General features: G+C 40.1%; 1 long non-coding RNA gene across 1 annotated transcript; it reads right to left on the bottom strand.

Moving 5' to 3' along the window:
- Nucleotides 1-4,646: 4,646 nt before the first annotated feature.
- On the bottom strand, nt 4,647-7,799 carry LOC111827784. Its single transcript, XR_002831512.1, has 3 exons — nt 7,722-7,799; nt 7,524-7,558; nt 4,647-4,753 (listed from the first exon to the last, which is right to left on the bottom strand). It is a non-coding gene; the product is annotated as an uncharacterized LOC111827784 (long non-coding RNA).
- Between the last annotated feature and the right edge of the window lie 3,808 nt (nt 7,800-11,607).

Below are 11,607 nucleotides of genomic sequence, written 5' to 3'. Positions count from 1 at the left end.
GCGGCGGCAGGATGACCATGTTGAATAATTTAACTTTGATTACTGGCTCATAGGCATTTGACTGCTTTACTTAATTCCGATGTAAGCAAGAGAGTATAATCCAAGTACATTCTAATAAGTGATCAGGGGGACGCAAATGTTCTGAAGCAACATTAAAATGATGACCACTTCTATATCCATGTTTACAGCAGCATTATTCACAATAGCTAAAACACAGAAGCCACCCAAGGGTCATTGACAGAGGTACTCTAAAGAGGATACCTATAGATCTAAGATACAAATACTCTTAGAGCATTTGAGTACTCTCAGTAGTCAAAATCACTGAGATAGAAAGTAGAATGGTGGTTGCCAAGGACTCTGGGGAGAGGGAAATGGACAGTTAGTGTTTCATGGGTACAGAGTTCTGGAGATGGATGGTGATGATGGTTGTAAAACAATATGAATGTACTTCATACAACTAAACTATACACTTGTAATAGCTAAGATAGTATGTTTTAAGTTATGTGTATTTTACTACATTTTTTTTAAAATGAAAAAGCAAATAATGACGACAAATCGTTCATCTATCCTATTGGTGCAATGTTTCTGTTAAGAAGGTCTGCAAAATGTTTTGCAGTCATTTATTAGCTTTGAGATGTTTTGTCAAATCAAAGTACATTCTTTAGATAAGAAGTTTGGTTTGCTTTGATATTTAATTACCTTCCCTTTAGCTAGGGCATAGATTTTCCAGATGTACAACACCCCCAGTACCTAGTGGGAGCTCACAGCCTGGCACATAGTAAGTGCTCCATAAACATTTTTCAAATAAATAAATAACAGCAAAGGCTAACGTCTATTTTGAGCATTTTTTTCAGAGGTAGATTTACCTTGAAGCTGATAAAGCTGAAGCTTCAGTACCTTTCACTTTAACAAGCCCTCACTGGACCCTGGAAGAGGCCTTAGCAACATATTCACAAAGTCAAATGTTCACACAAAACTTGCAAAGGTAAGATTGTCTTCTTTTTTATTAAAAAGGTCCCCAAAGTTACATAATTTTCAGGTTCCCAGATCTGGATCTGCTGCTGTACTTATTGCCTTTCTCAGGACTCTGATGATTACCTTCCATGGCTGCCTCATGCCATCCTCACAACAACCCTATGATGTAGATGCTATTGTTATCACCACTGCTCAGATGAAGAAACTAGAGAACTTGACCACAATTACCTTGAGATGCAAGGATGTACCCTGGCATTTGAGACCAACTCTATTGAGCACTAGGGTAGATCAAACATGGCTCTAGTTCTTATTAATTTAGGTGTGTGTTTGGTAAAACTATAATTTCATCTGAAGTAACTGCAATAATAATAATGAGGGTGGCTGGTCTTTTAAAATAACTTATGACTGGTGAAAATCATCTCTCTATATAAAAGCCTAAGTGACCATTAGACTGTTCAACCATTTGACTGGTAGCTATGATGCACACTGACCACCAGGGGGCAGACGTTCAATGCACAGGCATAGAAACATGGAACAGACTGATGAATCTCAGAGGGAAGCGGGGAGGAGGGGCAGGAAGAGATTAACCAAAGATCTTATATGCATACTAGAGGAGTCCCTTGGCCTGGCCTGCGGAAATCAGGCTAAAACCAGCAGTCCAACATACCCTGAGGGGTCCCAGATTGTGAGAGGTTCAGGCCAGGCCGAGGGACCCCACCGGTGCACGAATCTGTGCACCCGGCCTTTAGTTTCTTATACAGGATCTTCCTATTCCCACCTCCATTAAATATTCTTGTTTAGTTGATGGAGGAAAATTTAGGAAAGAGAGGAAAATGAAGAGGGTGAGGCTGAAGAGGGGTGCAAAAAGAAGAAACATGTAACCCCATGTTAAAGGAGATTTCCTGCACTCTCTCCCAGCTTTTTTCCTTTCTTTTTGAGGGATGTGCATGGGTACGTGGTATCTGAGGAAGTTCCATTTTGGTTCTCTGCTATTTGTATCTGTTCTGACCCCAGTACTTCTACTCTGGGGGCCCTATTTCTAGTCTAAAAGTGCCACAGGTCAGAGGGCAGAAAGGAATCTTTCCTGTAAACATCCTCTGGGCCTCTCCCGGAAAAGGTAACCAGTGACCACTGCTTCCTGTCTTTATTCAAGTTCTTGGAGCAAATAATACAATTTTCTATTCCTCTAAGATTTCTTGGGGCCCAGAACGGAAGTGGAAATGTCACAGGATTGAAAATCTCCTCCCATTGAGAGCTCTGCTCTGTCAGACTCGGATTCTCTGGCTTAGAAATCTCATTCATGGCCCTGGCTCCCAGCAAGATGCTGGGCCTGGCACTTAGGAAATGTTGACAACTGACTCCTCCCTCCTCAGAGGCCTGCTGCCACGAACCCGGAGAAATACACCCAGTTTTTTCTGTGCCCTCCCAAAAGTTTTCTATCCTGCCTTTTCTATCTCTTACTACAGTGCAATTATCACCCAGCTGGCCAAATCGTATAGTCACCTCGTCCAATCCCGCCCTCCCCTCTGATCCCAAATACAGTTGACCTTTGAACAACTCAGGTTTGTACTGTATGGATCCACTTACACGTGGATTTTTACAAAATAAATATTGTAAATTTATTTTCTCTTCCTTATGGCTTTTCTTAATAACATTTTCTTTTCTCTAGCTTACTTTATTGTAAGGAAACAGTATACGTATAATACATATAATATACAAAATATGTGTTAACTGACTATGTTATTAGTAAGGTTGCAGTCAACAGTAGGCTATTAGTTACGTTTGGGGGAACTGAAAAGTTATACACGGACTTTCGAACATATAGGGGGTCGACACCCCAACCCCCCACATTGTTCAAGGGTCAACTGAAACCATCAAATCCCATACGTCTTCATTCCTGTCAATGCCTCAACTCATTCCCTATTTCCCATTTTCTTTGCGGTACTCAGTTCACAGCCTTTACCGGGTCTGGGGTATTAGAATTGCTTCCTGATCGGGTTCTTTGCCTTTGGAGTCTTTCCTTTCCAGAGGTGGATTTACCGTTTAGTAATCAACCCTAAACTCCAGGAAACCCTGCTTGCATAGACAGACCTCTTTCCACTGTTTGTATCTAATTTTGTATTTGTAACTTTATATTCCTTCTCTTAAAGAAGACTCCCAAAACTATATATGCTTCAGAACGCTCCAAAGAGGATCTTCCCCCCCCCTACCCATTTTGCATTCAGCTGCCAGACTAATCTTTATTATTTTTTCATAGACTTTATTTCTAAGAGCATTTTAGGTTCACAGAAAAATTGAGTGGAAAGTTCAGAGTCCCCATGTACTCCTTTCCCCTAATAGGTACAACCGTCCCCACTATAGAGACCCCATACTAGAGTGGTGCATTTGTTACAGTTGATGAACCTACAGTGACCCATTATTATCACCTGAAATCTATAATTTACATTAAGATTAATCTTTTAAAAATTATATTCCTTCATGTTACTTTTCCACTTTGAAACTGTTCAATAAAATGCCACCTACTTTTCTAAAGTCTATCTCCTTATTTGGACATTCAAGGCTCTCCATCATCTGCCTCAATTTTACTCTTCAAATTTATTTCCCAATAATCACCTATAGACACATACGGAGACTTCAAGCAGGCTCTCAATTGTCACCTCTCGGCTTTGTTCACATCGTCTCCACAAAAGGTGGCTTAATCCAACTTAACAAAGATGTGCCAAGAATTAATAGGGTGTCCATCTGCCTCCAGTCTAACCATCAAATCCTACCCAGTTTATCCCACTCAGTCGGTGACCCCTCCTTGTCCATCCTGCTTGCTACAAGCCTGCTTGCCCCAATAGCAGCAGTTTCTAGTTTTAATGGGCCAGAAAGAGTTTTCAAAATAATAATAAAGTCCAATATAGGATTGCCAAGTTTTTCTTCTCCCAAAATAAAGACTTTTAAAAAGTACCATCAAAATTATCTTACTAAAGAAAAAACTTTTATAACTCAAAAAGCACAAAAGGCATAATCTCAGAAAAATGGCAGTTGTTGGTTTGTTTGTTTTTTTCAAAGCAGTACACTCAGCCTTGAAAAAACTCACTACATTTTTCTTTCCTGTGTGACTGAGGTAGTGGAAACGACTCAGACTGGCTTTGGGGAGCGATTCTATAGCAGTTCTGGTCTCCACCACCGGTGTAGCCCTCACTCACACACTGCCTTCGGCCACATTTAGTGTTGTTGATTGTATTCACCGTCTTGTGCACATAGGTCAACTCCTCAACTAGCAGGTAAGCTTTATAAAGAACCTCTATAAGAACTGCACCTTCAATTCCCCCCAAGGCCATGTGCCTAGAAAATGTTCAGTAAATATTTGCTGAATGAATGAATGAGCCTAGAGTAGGCTTTCTAAGCCTGTGTAACCAATAAATCTCCTCTTAATGGAATATGAATGCCTCGTCCTGAGGCAATTTCTTTCAATAGACTTCTTTAAAAAAAGTTAACCTGTACAAATTGCTTTGCTTTTGAGTGAAACTTGGAAAAAAAAAAACCTGATATGAAAAGTAAACAGTTTCTTCCTCAAGGCAGTAGCAAGCCTCAGCAAAGAGAATCAAGACACACACCTTTTGTAACCTGTCATTTAATTGATCCCAGTTATTTTGGGCTTTGTTGGTAGGCATGCTCACGGTGTGTGCTTCTGGCTTGACCTGACTTGATAGGGTGGGTGGCTTTCCTTCTGAGGCTCTTGCCCACACGCCTAAAGCCTCCATAATACCCATGTTGTTTCTTTCTCTACCTGGGTGATTTCAAAAGGAAAGGAAAGACGGTTAACATCTTCCTGGCCAAGTCTTGGCTTTAGATTCAGGAGTTGAGAATAATTCAGAAAAGTGTCTTTTGGATTCTTTTCACTCAGCATCCAGAATTATCTTTCAAAATAAAAATAAGTTCACACCTCCGCTTAAAATATTTATTGCTTTTCCATTTCATCCCATTCAATAGTGATTGATTTATCTGCCACCTGCCAGGCCCTGTTCTAGATGTTGGGGATATATCACTAAATAAAACAGACACAAATTCCTGACTTCCTAAAGCTCATGGGAGGGGGTGTTGGAGACAAACAAGAAATAAATAAATAAATAATGTGTTATACTATATTAGAAGGTGATAGATGCAAAGGAAATTATTTGGAGCAAGAGAGCTGTTTCAATTTAGATGGAAATGTCAGGGCAGGTCTAATTGAGAAGGAGGCTAGAGCAAAGACTTGAAGGAGGTAAAGGGCCATGAATGTCTTTTTGGGGTCTCTTCTGAGAGAAGAGGAAATGCCTTCTACAGGATGATTTCACCTGGTACCTTGGCACCTTATCTCCTGCTCATTGGCCCTCCCTCACTGTTCTCTAGCCACCCTAGCCATCTCCCACCTCAAGGCCTTGCATATACTGTTCCAACAACTCAGCATTCTCCTTTCCCATCCCTGGTCTCTGGACCAATTCCTCATCTTCAGGTCTCAATCTGAATACTACTTCCTCAGGTGGGCTTGCACTGTCCCCCAAATCATTATAACTCAAGTGCCCTCCCACAATAATTCTTATAACCCTCCATTCTGATAATAAATACTGTGCGAGTAAAGAAACAAACAAAAAGGGCTAAAGAGGGGTGAGCTCTTTGAGAACAGGGATTCTGGCTTATTCATGTATCTTCAGTGCAAGGCACATTGATGAATGTATTTGATAGTCTTTCTCTTCATAAATAAGCTTCATTATCGTGCAAATATGAATATCATATATCATTTTGGTAGAAATAAGGATCAAGTTATTACTTACTTATGTTTAATAATAATAATAAACAAGATAAAGAAAGGAGATGAAGTATTAAATTGTGTTATTAGGAATGAATTCCCTCCCGGCTTCACTGTTTCAGCACAGTCAACCTTCCCTACAGATGAAGTAGGTAGGCCTAGAGTTCAACCCTTTAGGACGATCTCCCACTCAGTGAAGGGTCAGCTGGTACCTTCCTAACTTCTTGTGAGTTCTGGTTTTCTCAATAGGAGAGTCCTACCCAACAGCAAGTTTTGCTTCCTCTTCTTTTTATTTTCTTTATTGATTAAGGTATTACATATGTGTCTTTATCCCCGCACTGCCTCCCCAACCCCCGCTCATGCCCTCACCCCCCTGATGTCTGTGTCCTTTGGTTATGCTTATATGCATGCATACAAGTCCTTCGGTTCTCAAGTCTAAGATCAACATGTCCTTCAATTTCCTCTGTGCCTCAGATTAATTTAAAATAACTGTCATTGTATATCAAATTCTCAATTATCTGGAATAATTAAAACATCCTTAAAATTTCCCCTATAAACATTCACACTTTGGGGGGTATTTCCAGGAGTGTTTTCTTGTTGATATTTGCTCAGCTATACCATAAGAATGATACATATATACATTTAATCTCTGCCTCATTTCCAAATGCATTTTAGGCGACATAAAAATCATGCAATATAATTGAAACAATAGAGATAAATCACAGCAAATAGATAATGACAGTAAAGTTGATACTATTATAATTAGCTAGTTATTAATAATAGGAAGGAGAAAAATGGAGGCCAAACATTATAAGCATTGCCATTTGGGCAGCTTAATCAGGGGGCTGCAGTTTTACACTCCCCAGGGAATCACCAGCCCATTCCCCCACAGATCACTGGGGAAAGGGATCAAAAAAAGGGGAAAGAGATGCATGTGCAGTAAAGTCGGGTGACCTGGGGAAGATACCTGTCAGTCAAACCTGGAAACAGAGATCATTGGCCAGAGGGGGCAGGGCCAATGAAAGCCCAAGATAAATTGGGAACAAGAAACCCCCTGGACAAAGGAGCTCGTTCACTTGGTACTCTTGTCTCTGGCTCTCTGGTTCCTTTGGTTTTGCCCCTGCTTCCCTACCCTTGCCCATGTTCCCTCCATAGCCATGTGGCCCTGTGGACCCCACGTGCAATAAAGTAATGGAGTGCAGCGGGGAACACAGCTAAGCTAGTCTGATACTGGGTTAGACTGCAGGCGTGGAACAGAAACTCTGGTCAGCAGCTTTAATCCTAACTCCACTGAAGCCACAGCTATACTTCTTCTATTATGGGATGAAGGGAAATGGGACCTTGGAAACTCAGGTGTGTAATTCCACAGAAATAAAGCTTTCTACAATATCTCATCCTCTTGTACGAGTCTCAGAAAATTCTTTTTCTTGAGATATAGCAAGAAGCTCACTCCCACCAGCAACTGGCGGGGACAAGGAGAGCTCCCCGCCCATAAAAAAGTGATGCAAAACATACTGGTAAAGCCACTGCATAGCAATTCCAGCTAGGATTCAAGCAGTTACTAAGGAAGGACCAAAATATGGCTCTGAGCAGTGAAGGAATCAGGCCAGTTGTAGGATTCATGATGTTCTGCAAGATACATTCTAGGGGCTCAGGAGATTTAAGACCTGAACGACCTATCTCTCATACATCCTCAAAAGAGGTAGTGATGTCATGAATAACAGTTAAAGCAAGTGAGTATTCAATAGCTGCTTCTTAGAGTGTCACTTACCGAGCCTGAAGTGACAGCTTCAAACATTCATCTCTCTGAGGGAACAAATGATGTAGTTCAAATTATATGATTTGATTCAGTTGAAAATATCTAAAAGAAACAATAGACTGCATTCTTTCATAAATCTTATTTTCTCCAACCAAGATTTGATAAGTTGCAAGCAACAGAGAAATCAAGAATAAGTTGTTAGCTAGGGACCTGGCATGTTGAAACTCCATATTTCTGATTAGATGCAGATCTACACCCAAGAGCTTGGCATCCACTTGTGAAGACGTAGGTTCCTAACCAGGTCAGGTGCCTGCAGAGACCTACCTCTGTAGCGAGGCAGACTAAGGCGTACCCATGGGCGAGAGCCAGATTTCCTTCAGAAAACAGTTCCCGTTGGCTCTAGCACAAACAACAAATGGATAGCCAGAACCCCATGAAGCATGACCACCATGTGACATAAATAACAACCCTCCCACAAACATATCATACATTCCACAGTTAAATATAAATTTAGTTTTCTATTATCCTGTTTTGGTTTATTCATCCTGTGGCTCCCCACCCGTTAGAGTAGATAGTTGAAAATTGACTGTTAAAAACAAAACCAACCTGCAGAGTAAAAGTTATTTTGGATTAAAGACTGGGCCCTAGGCTGTTGGCTCAGTGTTTAATTTGGCTCCGTCCCAAACCAGTCCTATGTAGGTAGGGGATAGGTCACCCCATATAGCTTCCTCTGCCAGCAGGATGATTTTGTTTATTAGAAAATATGTACACTTGGTAAGCTGTCAAAGTGAGTTGTACTTAAGGTATGCATTATTCAGAGGGAGAAAATACTTTCAGCACTACTTGAAGTCTTTATTCCTGACAACGCATTAAGAATTCAACACAGTAATCTTATTGTTTTAGCTGTTGCTTTCACCATTACTCACAATATGACTGGAAACAAAACCTACTGATGATTTTTCCCCCTGCCATGTTTTGTGTGTGTGAATTTTTTTTTTTAACTTTTAGTTTGGGATAAATGCGCCTAACAATCCACCATCTGGTGTCCAAATATTTTTACAGACATGAATCCAAATACCACAAAATCATTGCTCCAGCTCAGGTTATGTGGGTCTTTTTCTCAGGCAGACTTTTTTTTTTTTGGTATTAAATGTGATTATTCCTGAACTATGAGAATCTCAGCCAGGAACCTGAAGATTCAGCCTTGAGAAGAAAACTTGCTGTGTTGACCAATATAAAAAAAGATGGAAGGGAGAACTCCCCCTGGAGCTGATTTCAAGAGAAAAAATGAACTTTGATTTTTGTTATCATCCTCAGCCGTACACAAACTGAATCAGTGTCGACTTTTGCTGCATTCCTGGCGTAATCATCACTGGTGGAAGAAGATAAGGTGCGAGTAAACTCTGTGGGAATCAAATTTCAGCCCTGTCAGGTGTAATCAGAACCAGCGTCTTAAAACAAAGGCTCCACTCCACCTCCTCAGTCAGAGGACGGTTCACTTCCCCAACCCCCAGGCACTACGAGGAAAAAGAAGGAGCAAGTTTGCAAGAGCAAAATAAAATCCAACAAAACAATAGCAAGCTTGAGTCTCCCCCTCTTTACACCAGGGATCAATTCCTCTACATTTAATATTGGATTTCCCCCTCTTGCAGTGTAATAATGAGAATAGGTTTTTAGAAAACATGGTTGTCATTTTAAAAAATTAAACCCTTCATAAACTTGCCTTGTGAGTCTGCATTATGGCGGAGTTCCTAGGGCAACACCATGTTGTGAAGAAACAAGGGTAGAAAGAAAAGTTTTCCTTAAAGAAAAGAGAGTGCGTTTGCTCAAAATGTAGCCAAATTTTTAGAGCACAGAGCAGATTGCTCCTGTAAGTGAGTGTGCCACACAGAAACATTAATTAGAATTTGTATTGTTGGATTCTCTCGCACAGTTAAAAACCAGGGAAAAGTGAACCAAACAGGATGACATATCCTTTCAGCTCCCAGCTTTGCTAGTGAAACTAATTGGAATATCCATGAAAATAATGACATAACTCAGCGCTCCATCATGCGTTATTGGTAAGACTGTCCTGGAATGACTGGGTTTTGATGCAGCTGCCTTGAGAGGAAAGGGAGAGATAGTCCAGTCCCATTTTATCGATGGGCAAACTAAGGCACAGTGGAAATTGAGCAGTTATTGCAGAGTCACTGAAAGTCATTGGTGAGCAGGAGACAGGCCAGAAAGAGCGGAGGAAGTGTAGACATTGATGATAAGGCGATAACTAGAGGAAATGAAAACCCAGCAGTGTGGGAAAAGAACAATTAGCCAAGACAGAAGAGCAGGAAGGAATACAGAATGAATTACAATCAGAGGAAACAAGCCAGCAACAAAAGAGGACTGGCGGGTGGGGCCTGAGAGGAGTCGGAGCTGTGACTTAGGAATGCTGGCTTTCTTTCGGTTCTGTCAGGGCTGTATTGTTTGGATGCTGCGGCTCATAATTTAACTCTTTCATACCTCGGAATGTCAAACTCCAAGGCAGCTATCTTTATTCATGCAGTGCTTTGAGATTGTTACACACATATTATGAATTCCAGATAGCAATGATTTCATGATTACTTTAGAAAAACCTGGCCCCCACCCTCCAAAAGGGCTAAAGTGTAAGCTTGGATCGGTAAGCAAAATGTTCCATCAGAAACCACAAGAAACATGTACAGCTTAAGTATTAATTAGCAAGTATAGCTAGTTTAAGAAAAAAGTATTCATTAAAATGAAATATTTTTATTTTTTAACGTTGATTTTAGAGGAAGAGAGGAGGGAGAGAGAGAAACATTGATTTGTTGTTTCACATGTTTATGAATTCATTGGTTGATTCTTGTATGTGCCCTGACCAGGGATCAAACCCACAACCTTGGCATATCGGAAAGATACTATAACCAATTGAGCTAACTGGCCAGGGCTGAATCTTTTTTTTTTTTTTTAAGAAAACCTATAAAGGTGTTTAAAAGTAATTTCTATGACTATCAAAATGAAGTATAAGAGGAAGAAATGTCCTATAACTAGAAGGAGGTGATAGAAAAAAGGACAGTTGTATGAAAATAAGTTCAGTCAATGTGTTTATCACACATGATTATTGGTACAAAAGAAAAAGATTTACTGTGAGCCCAAAATAAAATTGTTGTTTACTCATTCTTAAAAATCGATTGGCAAGAAAGCTAAGGAAGCTCAACTTTAGCCAGCCAAGATGTTAAAATCATGGGAGAAGCAAGCAGAAGGATGAACCAGGCAGCTAGAGTTCTTGAAAAGGAGGAGGAGAGATGATTACAAAGTAGATGAGGATGCTAAATAGGATTAGAAGAACCAGATTCTATTACAAAGGGCTGATTGAGAAGCCTAAGTGGATAATAAGGCAAATTAAGGATTCTTAGAAATTCTCTGTGTCCAGGAAATAAATTAACTGCTTAGACAAACTAATAAATGAATAAGGATGACCAAAAGTCACCAAGGGAAAAGCAGAAGGTTCTTGATTTATACAATCAGCACACTTAAAAGATTTTTTTAAGTGTGTATGTGTGTGGGAGCAGGGGTCCTTGAAACAATACTGACAGGCTATAAAAGTGAACTGAGAAAATCTAAAGTAGACAGTGATGGAAGGCGGGCCTTAGGAAGAGCCACAACAATAAAAGATTCTTTAAATACTTTAAAGTGACCATGTAGGAGAGGGAACATTCAGGAACGTGAAAAACTGAACTAGGTTTTATTTTACTTTATTTTAACTTGGCTTCCTGGGGCCAATAAAGCGTATTAGAAATGGAAACAGTGTCAGAAGAGTGATAAATGAAGGGCAATTAGGAATTTCCCTTCAATAAATTAAGATGACTCAAGAAAAGATACTCTTGAGTGGAAGAAAAAGCTGCAGAGATTAATGCTGCCTTAATGCAGTGTTTGGTTGACTCCTTGGAAATACAAGAGATACTAGGGAAAATCAGAGCCAAGTAAATCTAGCACATTTCTAGAAATGGACCAGGGAGGAAACAGAAAATTGCTACAAGCATCAGGGGTAAAATTATCAAGTGCTTAGATATGTATGAGTTCAGAAATAAAACAATCTAATTTT

Source organism: Myotis lucifugus, unplaced genomic scaffold, assembly GCF_000147115.1.
Source record: "Myotis lucifugus unplaced genomic scaffold, Myoluc2.0 scaffold_220, whole genome shotgun sequence".
In the NCBI taxonomy this organism is placed as follows: Eukaryota; Metazoa; Chordata; class Mammalia; order Chiroptera; family Vespertilionidae; genus Myotis; species Myotis lucifugus.
The sequence above is the reverse complement of the archived record's forward strand: the minus strand, read 5'-3'. Positions and strand labels throughout refer to the sequence as shown.